General features: G+C 38.1%; 1 long non-coding RNA gene across 2 annotated transcripts; it reads right to left on the minus strand.

Moving 5' to 3' along the window:
• Positions 1 to 476: 476 nt before the first annotated feature.
• Positions 477 to 6,432, minus strand: LOC141634117 (uncharacterized). Of its 2 annotated transcripts, XR_012538839.1 has the most exons (7): positions 6,166 to 6,432; positions 4,630 to 4,836; positions 3,701 to 3,851; positions 2,554 to 2,735; positions 2,159 to 2,439; positions 933 to 1,031; positions 477 to 802 (listed from the first exon to the last, which is right to left on the minus strand). It is a non-coding gene; the product is annotated as an uncharacterized LOC141634117 (long non-coding RNA). The 2 variants fall into 2 exon arrangements; XR_012538840.1 differs by lacking the exons at positions 2,159 to 2,439; positions 2,554 to 2,735.
• Between the last annotated feature and the right edge of the window lie 10,046 nt (positions 6,433 to 16,478).

The raw sequence follows: 16,478 nt of genomic DNA on the forward strand, positions 1-16,478 counted from the left end.
TCGAAGTTTAAGGGAACACTACTACAATTTTGCTCAAAGAGAACGGTTAAACACCGTTCTTGAAGCCTCTTTGAACCGTCCTGTGGCCAAGCGTTCTCTTTTATGTAAGAGAACGGTTGGTACGAAGTCAACCCGTTCTCTTTGTAATAACAACCAGAACGGTTGCATTACTTACCCGTGCTCATTGATATATCAAGGAGAACGGTTTCTATTGAGAACCGCTGTCTTTGATTAAGCTGTTAAATTTGGCGCCTATTTTCAAAGAGAACAGGTTTAACATGTAACCGTTCTCTTTGTTTCTGATATTTGAATTTCGCGCCTTTATTTTATATTTTCAAATAGAACAGGTTTAACATGTAACCGGTCTCTTTGATTCTGATATTTGTTTTTTAAAATTTACAATTTTTTCGTATCCCTACACGATTGAATTGGATAGCGCATATAAATTATACCTGCAATTCATATACTCAAGCAAGTTTTACGCAACAAGAACCTGAACATTCAAATTTAATTTGAATTCACAAGACAAATCCTTGTAAAATTATATCAACTCTTATCATGTCTTTAAGAGCCTAAAGGCTACAAATATCGAAAATAAGTACAAAACATAAATAAAAATCCTTCATTCCTCATCACTTAGTTGCCTAAAGTGCAAAAATAATTAAACGCCAAGAAGAAGCTGCCAGCATGGTCTTCATCGAACATTACTTTAGGGTTTGAAATTGAGTGTGAATTCAGCTCAAATATTTCGCACCTCGTCAATTTGGTCAACCGTATATGATGGTGGGGCGGTTAACATGAACTACATACATAAGACACCAAAAATTTAAGTTAATACACTATACGACATGTAAAATAAAATAATTACTATGATGAAAATGAGAAATACAAAGAGATGAAAAATGATTGAAATGATAAGGAAATGAACATACATTTGGGGTGATATTAACATATCTTGCTTTGATAAGGTCCAACATATATCGGCAAACATAATATCCGCATAATACGCTCCCAACCGGCTGCCGAGGACACTAAAATAAAAACCCATAATGAGATTTGCAAAATGAGTAATTACCGTAGATACCCTACTCATTATGCCCCACAATGGTACAATCATCATTCTAGTCATCTTAAAATGGAATTGCCTGGTAAATTTCATATATAATCTCATTAGACCTGGCAAACAGATCGGGTCGTGTCGGGTTCGTGTTCGTGTTGCATGTAAACGGGTCACAAACCCTCTAACCCAAACCCGACCCAATTAAATATCGTGTCGTGTTCGTGTCGACCCACTTACATTAATGGGTCATCAAGCCTAACCCTAACCCGTTAATTTCGTGTCGGGTTCGTGTCGTGTTTTCGTGTCATGTCCATATTTGAAAAGTTTAAGTATATTTATGTGATGGAGGATCAAGAAAAATTAGGATTAATTGAGTAAACAGGTCATTCGTGTCAGGTTCGTGTTTAGAGAGCTCAACCCAAACCCAACCCAATTAAATATCGTGTCGTGTTCGTGTCGACCCACTTAGATAAATGGGTCATTGAGCCTCAACCCAAACCCATTAATTTCGTGTCGGGTTCGTGTCGTGTTTTCGTGTCGTGTCATGGTTTGCCAGCTCTAAATCTCATATAGGCTGTCCCAATTTCATATAGGCTATAGAACAAATAGGTGGCAACAATGAAGTAACTAACATCTTCATCAGCCAAGAGACCTGAACTTGGTGAACAATGAGTGAAACTACTACAATCCTTAGTTTCTTTCCAACTTTTGTTTAGGATTACTTGTGGAACAGCCATTCCGATTAATAACTTCATCCAAATATTTTCATTAGTAGAATGGAGATTACTGATCAAGACATAATGACAATACTATACCACAGAGGTTTGAAGTCAATAAAGAGCATTTGATGATTAACTTGACATAGAGCTTAAGTAAAATATAAGACCAGTTTAGACCACTCCCCATCACAAATCCACCATATTGATACTAAGAACAAAATTTTATTGAATAAGTAGAAAATTTCCACAAATGTGACAGATGTGAAACTAAGAATATGCTATACTTCATGAAAAATAAAATAATATCTTAGATTAAAAAACGTAGATATATATATATCCATGTGGCTGAGCGATTGAAGTGATAAATCAAAAGATATACCTGTTGCCCACTAGGAGGCTCGTCACGCGGCGGTATTTTTTCTTGGGCTGGCTGTTCACAGTGTGTCTCTTGACCGGATTGTTCCTCGCTCTCTTGTATTGAGATACCATGAGAACCATCCTTAGATGCACCAACATTTGATCCTTGAGTACACATAGACGTTCCTTTCATAAAACATTCTAATACTTCTTGACTTGGCTTCTCACCACTTTGCCAAAAATGCACCATCATCTTTTGCATATCTTTTGCATATCTGACACTTGTGTTTGCAAAGTATTTATCTGCATGTCGTAAAAAAAAATTCTCAAATCAAGTTTAATGTAAAATAATCTACAAACAATAAATATATTTAGACCTTTTAATAAATTCTTTGCATTATATACATAATAAATTACCGTCTGTTTGAGACGCTCTACTTCTGTCGTCGGTCTTTTGGGAGCCTTTCCAAAATACTCAGTTATGCATATGCCATCAGGAACTCCTCGTACACGGCCACCATGTTCAGGTTTGCCGAGTGCCTTAGCAAGTATATCTTCTCGTCCTTTAGGCACAAATGTACCTGCCTCCACCTCTTTTTCTACACCCATTCATAATATTATATAAATACACATTTCTCTAAACTAGTAGGAAATGCGCGTGCGCCGCACGCGGCATCTGATATTGAAAAGTTGTTCAGGCGTCATCTGATATTGAAAAGTTCAATTTCAGGTGCTACCTCTATAATTCAGTCTTTAGTTATAAATTTGTGCAATTATTATAAATTCAGACCACAAAACAAACAATAAGCAAGCCATAACACAGTGTGGAGTGATTTGTGATCAAATAACATTCAAATTTGAATACGTCAATAAAAAGCGGTAAATATAAATGGGATGGAGCCTGGAGGGCGTATATTCTAAATTCAAACCCCATCTCTACTGTAGTCCCAAACCAATGTACCACATTCTTCAGCACAATTCAACCCAATGTGTAAACTAATGTACCACATTAGTTAGGACAATTCACCAAACCAAAAATTAATCCTTCTACTATTGACTGCAATACCCCACTTTAATTCTAGCAGTTTAATCAATAGCCAACATCCCTCTTACTTAAATTAACTGAACCCAAAACACAAAATTTAGACAATTTCAGCAACTACTCAGCTGTACATTCGTCCAAAAAATCATATTCAGAAGTTCAGACTCATAATAAGTCAATCACCTACTGATGTACTAACTCCGTCTCGATTATTTGCTTACCTATTTTTATTCTTTGTGAGCATATCTTAATCAAATGTAAACAAATGACTCAACCGGAAAATTACGAACTCGAGTCAAACAACTTCATTAAGCTACCAAAACTAAAAACAAACGAAATATGCTAAAAATCAAATAATGAAGGAGGAAGGCAGGAAGCTGACTGAATGGTTTTTTAGTAAATAATGACGTCAACCAAGGGCAGCAGCACACTGAATGTTGTGTCACGCAGCTATCCCCTTTTTTTATAAGAATAAGATTCCTAGAAATAAATAATGATTCATATAAAAATTGAAGAACTTACAATTTTCAAAGCGACTTCCTTATCATATTCGGTCAGATTTCGGTTATTAGGCGTCTGACCCTTTCAAAGCAATCCCACGGTAACCTGCTCGAGAGCCATAGAACCTTGTCTTCTTCATAGAAGCATTCATCTTGTTTTTTGCACTTATTTCCTGGCATTTTACAAAAGTATAGTTATATATATATTGTAGAAATGTCTCCAGTGCTTTTCTTTAGTTCAGTAGAGCATTAGATCCTATATATTTGATTTAATATAAAGTAATCATCTAGAATAGTATGAGTGCTAAACAATTCTATAACTAAAACCAAAACCTTGAAATGGTTGTCCGCTTCATTACTTTTAAGCCAAACATGCAGTAAAACAAATTAAATCAGAGCACCGACATGGCAACACCTTTGGAGACTCTGGTCATACTGGTTTAATTCATATTCCTGGATACATATCCGTTTCTACTATGAAATATCAAAAATTACACTTGTATCAGTTGTATGTCAGTAATCTATTACTGAACATCCTCTTACTAGTTCCAACTACACGCACCAACAAAGTTAGAAGAAGTATATTAGCTGGTTTACACGACACTAGGAGGACGGAGCGTAATTCTCTTTTCTATGATCTAAATTCTCAACATTGGAAACCTTAGCCTGGCCAGTAGAAAGCCCTATTTCACTGAATTCTGAGTGCATTTCAGAGCTCTCAGAAAAAGTGGCAAAAGTCTTAGTCAGGGATGTAGAGCCTAGCTCAATGCATTCTGAGCTCACTGTCACCTACAATGACCTTGCACATTCAGTTTAAGAACCTAAGGTACCACCTAGCAACTTAACTAGCATTGACCTCCTTAAAATGCATCTTTTAATATTTTGACAGTTACTGGGAGGGCAAAAGAAGCGTGTAACTACTGGTACTTTGCACTAATAAGTGAATATTACCTTAAATGCAGCAGTAGTGTGGGACGTCACAAACTCACGCCATTCATCTGGTGTTATATGGTCATACAATTCTGGTGGTGTCCTCTTTATTGCTCCCGTCTCGTCGTATAGCCACTCACGGACTAAGGTGCATTTCCACTTTCACCATAAATTCCCGGCCTTCTGAAGACACCAATCATAACGGTCTTCGATGCCGGTGAAAGTGCCCTACACATCAAACTCACAACAGAAGTTAAGAAGGCACGGGGCCAAATGAGTGGTTTAAGGAACAAATATCTGAGCCTTTTATGAGTGGTTTAAGGAACAAATATCCGAGGGTTGAGTGTTGGCATACTACCTGGAACCCTCACAACATTCCTAAACACTGCTTTATTCACTGGTTGTGTATGTTAGACAGGTTGCCTACGCTGGACAGGATTGGTAGGTTTGGTGTGATACAAGATCAGCTTTTGCAGACAGGAGGATGAGAATTTGTTAGCCACTGGTCAAAGGCATATGAATAAGTATATCTAAATGCTCTTCCCAAGGGGTAACTGGAACCAGACTCTCCGAGTTTTTAACGCAAGGGTAGAGCTGCATACATGATACATTCGACTCCCACTTACCTCACCATAAGCGGGACCTTTGTGGGTCTGGGGTAATGCTCTTGTATGTACTTCCTACTACCTGGATAAATAAATTGCTCAGGTCATCTTAAAAGCTGCTTACAGCTGACCTATCCCTATTTCAACATTCTGATAAATTATACATATACTTAGTTTCATTACATGATTATCTTATCCAGCTGATAAACATTTACCGACTATTTACATGAATGGGTTGTTCCTATCCTGTCTCCATTCATTATTTCTTCCTATAGATAGCAGATTCTGCTTCAGAGGAGCATGAGTTCAGGAAACAAAAGATGTGCATAAGCCTACTGAGAATCTGGGACTATATGATTTGGATGAGGAGGGACAAGGCACTCTGGGTTTTCAGTGCTGTCGAATGTTACAAGGCACTCTGTTTTTCACTTGCAGATTCAGTTCTTAATTACTGTATTGATCTATTGCAAGGCACTCTGGTTTTCAGTGCTATGGAAATCTGATGAGTTGAATTAGAAGAGGTGGTGGCAGGAGCAAGATTAAAAGAAACATCATCTCAGCTTAAGCAATCCTCAACAACAAGATTTAAGCAATCCAATCAAGCAAGATTATACTATATGATTTGGATGAGGAGGAACAAGTCACGAGTTGAAGAGAACCCAGAAACTCAACAATTCTAAGCCAAACTACTGCCAAACTTAAGCAATCCAATCAAGCAATCCTCAACAACAAGATTTATAAATTGAATCAAATAACAAGATTTAAATAAACTCAGAAAATGTTTATTCTTATTGTTTCAATAAAATCAATCACGGCTTGCTTCAATCAATCACGACTTGCTTCAATAAAACATAAAATCAATCACGGTTGCTTCAATAAAACATAAAATCAATCACGGCTTGCCACAATTATGTAGGAGTACAATATAAAGTGAAGTTAAATAGGGTCTTACCAGCAGAACGAACGCCAACGATGAAGGGCGTGTACAACCAGGTGGTGGACGGAGTAGAAGCGACCAGCGATAACCAAGGGTAACCAGCGACAACCAAGGGTAGCCAGCGAAAATCAAACTGTGCTAGGGCAAAACCAATGATCGCTAGGGCAAAAGTGATGATTGTAGCGTTTGAATGAGATAGAAGTGTAAATGGTAGTCAATCGTAGTCTAATTAGGGATTGAAAAGAGAACGGTGGAGATTGTTAACCGGTCTATTTGTTTATTTAAGAGAATAGTTAAGAGAACGGTGGAGATTGATAACCGGTCTATTTGTTTATTTAAGAGAATGGTTAGAGTAATTAACCGGTCTATTTGTTAAATTACGACGGTTGGTCAACTAGAACCGTTCTCTTTGTTAAAATAAAAGCACGGTCAAAACAACCAACCGTTCTCTAATGAAATTCTATATGCGCGCCAACCTAAAAATAAGAAAGAGACCGGTTCTGCTGTCAACCGTTCTTTAAGTGGCGTTCTTAAAGCCTTAAATTGTAGTAGTGGAAATTGTCTAATTGTTTTTCGTGTTATATGCGAGTTTAGCTTACCATACGGCATACCACTACATTAGTTTTGTAGTGTTTCATAGTGGGAGGCGCCAATGGCGGATCCAGAATTTACTTCTTTTGAAGTCCTATGCAATGCGTACATAGTTTAATTTTTATCAGCACAAACTATGAGCATACTCAAAATTATAGCTTTATGGTGCCTTAAATTTCCCAGGCGTATCTGCCAAAGATCTTAGGCTTGGTGCCTTCGAATTATGTAGTTGATTTTTGTAAATGTGCTGCACAAGATGTTGATTTCAGAAATTAGTTTCCCCATTTTTCAAGATTACCATTTCTTTTAGTTTCATTAATTGTTCCATCTTATTATCATTTTCCATTGTAGTAATTTTTTGTTAACCTAAGTATACATTTTATGTTTTTCAAGTGAGTGATTAAACGGGTACACTAGAGTTGCCATATACAAGTGTAATACTCCGTATTTAATAACTATATAATAATAATAATAATATTATTATATCGAATTTATACGAATTATATTTGAGACGGAATAATAAAATAATAATAATTATTATGAGATAGTAATAATAATAATAATAAGTTGTAATGATAATAATAATATGTAATACGATACATGTATAATATACGTATACTATACCCACCTTATATACTTCCACCTCACCTTATATACCCTTATCCACCCATCAACCCTATCCAAACACAATCTCACAATATCCACCAAAAACCTAGAGAGAAAGAAGAGAGAAAAAGAGAAAAAAAAGAAGAGATTTGTCTCTCCACCTCAAGTTCGTAAGGTAAGACCATCTCACAAGCTTATATATTATTTTATTAGATTCGCCTCGACCTTAACCCGCCTTAGACTACCGTTGACCACCGACTTGACCCACCATTGACCACCCAAAATGGGTTTGACCAAACTAGATCTAGGATTACAGCTTTTTGTGCGACGGTTTTAAGACGGATTTTTAACCCTCTATTCGTGACTGACTTGGGGTGGTATTGGGTGGAGGTTGTTGGGGGTTATGAGGATAGTACGATGGTGGTCTTGGGTGGCGGAGTGGGTGGCTGCAAACCGAGGGTAAAAGGGGGGTGTCGGGCTGTTTTTGTTGTTGTTGCCGTGCTATTGTTTGTTGTTGTTGTTGCGTTTTACTGCTGTTACGGGTGGTGGCTACCACCACGCTGGCTGAGGTTAGACCCACCATGGTCAAGGGGTGCCATGGTGGTGTTGGTGGCCACGGTGGAGGCGGTTGTGGATGGTGGTTGTACTGTTGTTGTTGTTGTTGTTGTTGTTGTTGTTGTTGTTGTTGTCGTTGTTGGTTGGTGGTGTTATTGTTGGCCGCCACTGTTATTGCTGCCATGGTGGGCTGGCGGTTGGGCCACCCTAGTCAGGGGAGGCCACGGTGGTAGTTGGTGTCGGTCGTGGTGGTCGGGAGGTGGTTGGCCATTATCTCATAGTGGTTTGGTGGTTCAAGCACTCGGTTCAAACCGTGTGTTTGTGTGGGGGACAACGGGTTTTGAGTGAAGTGTGAGTCGGGTTTTGAACCATGGTTAGCAGGGATAGTTAGTCGGGATTTGAATTTAAATTATCTAAAATTATTTGATTATAATTTAATTAGATTATTAGTAATTAAATGTATTTAATTATTTATTAGGTGACGGTTTTGTCGAAGACTATTATTATTTGGATTGCTTATGCGGATTGCGAAAAGTTAGGTTTATCCTACCCAGTTCGATAATGTATCTATTTATTAAATGAGTCGTTTGTCATTAATTTCGTTGAATGAGTCGGTAATTGACATGGTATACGGTATCTGGCATATTTGTGTTATTTCATATGATGAAGGGCTTGATTGGTTTTTTGTTGTTGTGGAGACGGAAGGCGGTTGGGGGACCATCTTCCGCTTGAGTCGCCTCTTGGTGTATCCCAATCCAAGAGGGATGTGCACAATAATGACTTGAGTTTGGCGGGACGCGTGTGGTGAGGCACGACGTCTGGCAGGGGATCCGAGTTGCTCTTGGGCCCGGCACCACCGACGTGTTCGGAGTACCTTGTGTGAGTATCGTGTCGTGGACGTGTTCCTAGCACCAGTGGTTGTGGGTACGTCTGGGCGTGTCCTGGTACCGGCGTGACGATTGGATAATTGTGTGTCATTCATATCATGATCATATTGTTGACTCACGCACTTGAGTCGTGTCACACTTTCTTTTATCGTTACTGACGTTTGTGTGTCTGTGTAATTGTCACCTATCTTTGGGTGGCTTGTGTCGATCCATATGATATTCTTTGGTCATATGGGGACCAGGTTAAGTACAGGTTTGTTTGTTGACGTAATCGGCATTCGGGCCGCGCTACGGTCTTTGGAGTTGAGTACATAGTCACTAGGTAGATGGCATAGTCATAGACGAATTGTATTTCATTTATTAGTTTACTTTTGTAATAACTAAATTTGTTCTTTATTTAATAAAGTTTCTTAATTTTAATTTCGATTTCACTGCCTCGGGAAACCGAGATGGTAACGCTCCAATTATCTTGGCCGGATAGTTGAGGTGTTACAAAGTGGTATCAGAGCGACGATTTTGGAACCTAAACCAATGAACCAATATGAACGTAGGAGCGTCTAATAAAATGAACCCGGCATGAGTATAATAGGTGGTCGGTTTTGCGTGAGAAGGATCCCTCATTTCAAAACTAGATCCTATTGTTTCGGTTGGTTAGTACGTGGGTGGTTATGAGTCGGGAAACGCGAAGTTACATGTTGCAAGATTGTTTGCGTGATGTGAATTCTACTTAGCATCTTGCATGATCTATATACTGAAAATGAAATGTTGCTTGATTACAGTAGTTGTGATTATAATTTAGCTCCTTGCTTTATGTATGGGTCTATTCGATGCATGATGATATGTGGCGTGATTACATGTCTGCTATAACAAGTTGATAAGTTTTTCATCATATCGTTATTTATGATGTGGTGCATCTATCGTGTGAAAATTGGATGTGAGTATTCATATGTATAAAGTGCCCTAATGAATGATTATTACATGTTAGAATGTGATTAAAAATGATTGTTAGTAGATTAGTCGTTAGTGTAAATATAATGGTTGTGAGTCGGAAATTGCAAGCCAAAGAGAGACACCCAGCCGAGTGTGAGCTAGCACTCGACCGAGTACCAGTCACTCGACCGAGTGAACCCTACCACTCGACCGAGTGGACCAATTTCCGGAAACTTGAAAAATTCTGGAAGTGAGTCACTCGACCGAGTGTAGAAGGCACCCGACCGAGTGGACTGTCACTCGACCAAGTGGACTCAGCACTCGACCGAGTGCCAGCTTGTGGGTTGTGAATTTCGCTAAAATTGTATTATTGCCTTACTTTACCTCTTTTATTCGTACATTTAAAATCATTTCCTTGAAAGACGTTATTGTTGGTTGTTCATTACTCGAATTCAAATTCTTACGCTAATTTTTAGCTCCTTAAATTGGCTAATTCCATCTTACAAGTGACGCTTTCTTTCCTCTTAATTCTTCCAACTTGGTTTTGTGTAAATTTACGTTAACTCCTTCACATTTTTGTCAATTCATTACATGTTTTGGTTAGATTTATGATGTTAATCACCTCATTCCGACCATTCGTGATGTCAAGTATAAAAAAAATTCATGTTGAATTTTATCTAAAATTTTCTTATGAACACGAAAATATATGTTATTGAATTGATAATTCGATTTTATATTTGTTTTTTGGTTGATGGTTTAACAAGGATCAAAATTTGGTTGTTATTACTAACCTTTATCGTATGTTTGAAAGTTTGCCTTGAAATTTTCGTTCCAAAATTTCCTGAAACCTTAATATTCGCTCCAAAATTTCGATTTTTCGTGTTTGAAGCTTAGTATAATTAACAAGTGAGGCACCATGTTGGTTAATAATGGCATGTATCATTTTGAATCGAAATAGTTTACCCGGATTTCGTTCTTTCATTATCCGCTGAGAAGGTAGCTATTATTGCAAAAATTGGCGAATACAATTTCATTTTTTTAGGGTGTTATCTAAAATCCTTTGAAATTTCATCGAAAAGTGAACAATTTTGATTTTTGCTCTCGAATGTGACTTAATTGTTTTTTGGTACTTAGTCCTTGTTGATGTAGTAATGTGTTGATCCAAATGTTGTTTAACAATGTTGGGTATGTTCTTAGAATTTGAAAATTTTGCTCTAAAGTTTTCTTGATTTAATTGAGTGATATGACTTCAATTTTGTTAATAGTGCTATGCATTGATTTAATTTGAGAGTCCTATCCCAAAATTTTGCCAAAATTTCTTTTATATACTATAGGGTATGCTATTAAATTTTACATGTTCGTGTTTAAAACATGGTTTCCTTGTTCATAATGTTGCCATTTTACTAATAATGTGTTGTTTTGCTTATATGTGAGTCAACGCCTAGTCAGCCCTGGGGGGGGGGGGGTGTTATATAGTCGTGATGAGTGGAGACGTATAGATATATATGGTTGTGTTGGAGAGGGTGTTAAACGGGCGTGAGTCGATGAGCCATGAGGATAAAGAGTGCTAATAATGTAGGATGAGTGAGCGTTGCATCTTGAGGATTTTAAATGAGAAACATGTGTTTTGTTGGAATTTAGGTAAATTTGATAATTGACGTGGTTATTGACTTTGAGGAAAAGAGGTACATGTACGGTGTCGTGAATGGTAGGTCATGTGATGAATGAGAATAGTATTGGTTGAGACCTTGGAAAATATGTTAGAAATAATTTGGGTTCGGTTATATGGTGGTGTAACTATTGCGGGTAAGAGAACATTGAATAGAAACTAGTCGTATATAAGTGTGTGTCTCGTTGCCTAGAGGTATTAATGCATTTAAGGGACTTAGGTGAAGGGTTGAAGTGTGGAATTATGTATAAACATCAAGTTGGGAATTTGGAAACACTAGGAAGATGAGTTACCCAATACAAAGTTATGAGTGAGTGAGTTGATTACATGAGATGACCTTGTGGACAATAGGACATAGAGTGATGTGTGATCTAGGTAGAACCTTTGTTGATTGATTGAACTTATGCATAGTGAGTGAGGTTGGGTTGTATGTTGAGGGATATTGTGGTTGAACATGATTTGGAAATCTTGAGTTAATAAATAAATGAGATTGAATGGTGGAATAGTGAGATAGCAACTGAGGTATCTAAGGGTAGAATAAAGTGATAATTTGGGTTATTCATAATTGTGAGAATATGTAAATTGAATTCAAGGATTGACGAGAATTGATAGATGATAGCAAAGATTTATGAAATAGGAATATATGAAGATATTAGGTTGAATTTGAGGTGATCAAGGAGAATTGAGGGTACAATATGTCTAGTAAAGGTCGTAGTGAGAAATGTATGGCGAAACTATTTGAAAGTTAGTGTACATATTGTGGGAAATTATCTCTATACTTCCCTTAAAATTGAAGGATTATAACGAATTTAATTAAGACGATCACTAATCATAAATAAAATACATAAACAAAATAAAGGATTCAGAAATAACCTTCGGTCCTACCAAATATGGCCTAAGAACATTATCAAAGTAGATATTCGCCTATTAGTTGCACCCAAGACGATATGAGATATGCCCTTCTGATTATGCTAGAATCGATCTAAAATTTTCTGTAAAATTATGTTGTTTTTGTGTTTTTCTGATGAGAGAGAGGAGGCTAGGTTAAAAAGGAATTTGGGTAGAATAATGATCTCCCTTTCCTTCTTATTCTCACCGAAATATGGGAGTCAATTAGGAAGATATAATCTTCCCTAATTTTGGCCCATATAACCGAAATAAGGAGTGTAATCTCCTTATTTTTGGTTATTCCAAAAATGTATAAAATGTGTTAAATTGTCATCTAGTGAGGATCGAACCCATGACCTCTTGGTTTGTGTACCCTCACTATTACCACTATGACACATTCATCTTGTTGATATTAAATATAACTGATTACATTTAATTACGAATTAACAGATTAATTCGTCCAAGCTAACATTACATACATTTAATTAAATATAACTTATTATATTCAATTTACGAATTGTGATTAATTCGTCTCAACTAATATTATTTAATCTTCATTAAATAATTGTCTCATCAACACATTGACTAACTGTTTAGTCATATTAGGCATCAATGTGATTATATTTCTATAACCACATTTCTCAAACACATCCTATAGGTGTGACATTTAGGGACCAGTTGATCACCGCCATCTTTATGATAATAACGTCAAACTGTCTAGCAAGCCAACCGTTATTAGGTAAACGTTAATCAACAGATTAAATATACGAAGTATACCCTTGTGAACCTGTAAGAGATTTACAAATGTTATCACACTAATTTGTGGAGGACACAAGCTCCAACAAACTCCCACTTGTCCTCACAAGTGTATGTGCGATAACCGATTCTCATATCCTAAAATTTCTCCCACTCAATGTAAAACAATTTGCAAATCCGCATTCACAAAGGTCGTATTTTACAAGCGATCAATATCAAGAGTGGTTTCCCCGACTAGAGAGTAACTTAACTGATAAACGAATCAACATTCGAGCATGGCCATGCATTTCAGTTACAACTCCTCGAGTGGCCCTGAGAAATAACTATACCTGATAAGGGTTGGATATTTTCTTCAACTCGAATCCTGCAGATGTAAGCACAGTATGAAATGACCCATAAAAAATCTACTTAGCCTACAGTTACGGCAGACCGTGAGAAAGAAACCAAAGTCACCCAAAAACTGCCTTAATCTCAAGAGACAGTCGATAGTCAAAAGAATCGACTCCAGGAACACAATGGATGTCCTATCCACGACCTGGGACCGAATGTTTTTAAACATTTAGGACTCCATTACGTTGTCACAAAAAGTTGTCCTACGAGGTATCGTTATAATCTCGCATCTGTGATCGATCAGTCAACCGTTTGACTTATGGCTCGTTGAACCCACCATCAATCGAGTGCACAATATAATAGCCGGAGTTATCAGCTCACATTGGCGATTACGGACCAAAACAAATATAATGTAATTCAGTTCACTTTGTGGCGTTCAATGTTGTCAGTACAATCCACATGAAAAACAAAATATTATAAATAAAACGATGAAGTTATAAATAGTATATGAAAAAGATAATATATCAAATCCATAATCAAGTACTACAACTCAGGAACACGTTTAATTCCCATGGAATTAACATGCCCTACATGCTTATCATAATTCAATGGTTTAGTGAGAGGATCCGCGATGTTATCATCCGTCGCAATATTGTCTATCACTATCTCCTCTTGCTCCACATAATCACGGATCAGGTGAGCTTTCCGATGTACATGTCTAGATTTGTTGCTAGACATTGGCTCCTTAGCCTGGAAGATGGCACCTCTATTGTCACAATAGATGGTGATCGGGCCATTCGAACTAGGAACTACTGTAAGTCCTTATAAGAATTGACGCATCCATATCGCTTCCTTTGCTGCCTCCGAAGTGGCATAGTACTCGGATTCAGTAGTAGAATCTGCTACAACACTCTGTTTGGAACTCTTCCGGTGACCGCAAAGCACCATTAAGAGTGAAGACAAACCCGGATCGAGATTTTGAATCATCTCGATCCGTTTGGAAGCTAGCATCACAGAATCGATTGCGATAGCTTAGTATCGCCTCCATAAGTCAATACCCAATCCTTAGTCCTCCGTAGGTACTTGAGGATGTTTTTAACACTATCCAAAGTGTGTTTCACCTGGAGTCTTTTGGTACCGACTCGTCATACTCAATGCATATGCCACGTCTGGACGTGTGCATATCATGGCATACATGATCGATCCTATTGCAGATGCATAAGGAACACGACTCATGCGCTCAATCCCTTCAGGCGTCGTGGGTGACGGAGACTTGCTCAACTGCATCCCAGTCGTCATTGGAAGGTTCCCATTCTTGGAGTTGGTCATGCTGAACTTCTCAAGAATCTTATCCAAATAAGACTCCTGATTAAGTGATAACGTCCATCGTGATCTATCTCTGTAGATACGGATTCCCAAAATGCGCTGTGCCTCACCCAGATCTTTCATCTGGAAATGGTTCTTCAACCATTCTTTAACCGAAGATAGGAGAGGAATGTCATTCCCAATCAAGAGTATGTCATCGACATACAATATCAAGAATACAATCTTGCTCCCACTCGACTTGATATATAAGCATGGTTCTTCGACCGATCGTGTGAAACCATACTCTTTTATCACCTGGTCAAAACGATGATTCCAACTCCGAGAAGCTTGCTTAAGTCCATAAATGGATCGCTTAAGCTTGCATACTTTCTTAGGATGTTCAGGATCTATGAAACCTTCGGGTTGCACCATGTACAACTCTTCCTCCAAATAACCGTTTAAGAAGGCGGTTTTCACATCCATTTGCCAAATTTCATAATCATGAAATGCGGCTATCACTAAGATTATCCTAATGGAATGTAGCATGACTACAGGTGCAAAAATCTCATCATAATGCAATCCGTGCACTTGAGTGAAACCTTTTGTCACAACTCGTGCCTTATAGGTATCTGGTTACGCGTCTACAGAACGCTTTATTTTGTAAAGCCATTTGCACTGTAGAGGTTTTACCTTATTAGGTAAATCAACTAGATCCCATACGTCATTCTCATACATGGAATCCATCTCGGATTGCATGGCTTCGAGCCATAGCTTTGAGTCGGAACAGGTCACAGCACCTTTATAGGTAACGGGTTCATTACTCTCTAGGAGTAAAACGTCATTCTCCTCGACCATACCAATGTATCTGTCCGGAGGATGAGAGACTCTACCCGACCTCCTAGGTTCCTCAGGAATATTAACCGTATCATCAGTTGGAGGAACAAATTCCTCCATCTGTTCCTCGGTTGTTGGTTATGGAATCTCCGACAGCTCGAAGGTTCTATTACTCGTCTTGTTCTCGAGAAATTCTTTCTCTAAGAACGTCGCACTAGCCGCAACAAAAACTCGATGTCCGGTAGGCGAATAGAAGTAATGACCAAATGTTCCTTTTGGATAACCTATAAAGTATGTCTTGACCGATCGCGGGCCGAGCTTATCCTCGTGTCTCCACTTGACATAAGCCTCGCAGCCCCAAACCCTAATAAAGGACAAGTTAGGTACCGTTCCCTTCCACATTTCATATGGAGTCTTGTCGACAGCTTTAGACGGACTTCGGTTAAGTATAAGAGCAGCTGACAAAAGAGCAAAACCCCATAATGAATCAGGCACTACCGTGTGACTCATCATGGATCCAACCATATCAAGTAAGGTACGATTTCTTTGTTCGAACACACCATTCAATTGAGGTGTTCCGGGCGGAGTTAACTGCAAAACGATTCCACAGTCTTTCAGGTGTTGATCAAAATTATTTGAAAGATATTCGCCACCCCGATCTGAACGGAGTGCTATAACCTTTCTACCCAGTTGGTTCTGTACCCTGTTCTGGTATTCCTTGAATTTCTCAAAGGACTCACTTTTATGCTTCATTAAGTAGACATAACCGTATCTACTCAAATCGTCGGTGAAAGTGATAAAATATCTATAGCCATCTCTAGCGGTAATTGACATAGGTCCACAAACATCGGTATGTATGAGTCCTAATAGGTCACTAGCGCGCATTCCAACACCTTTGAAGGAAATTCGAGTCATCTTGCCAATGAGACATGATTCACACGTGCCATATGTAGAAAAATCGAATGCGGGAATAGTCC

This window comes from Silene latifolia, chromosome Y (genome assembly GCF_048544455.1).
Source record: "Silene latifolia isolate original U9 population chromosome Y, ASM4854445v1, whole genome shotgun sequence".
Lineage (NCBI taxonomy): Eukaryota > Viridiplantae > Streptophyta > Magnoliopsida > Caryophyllales > Caryophyllaceae > Silene > Silene latifolia.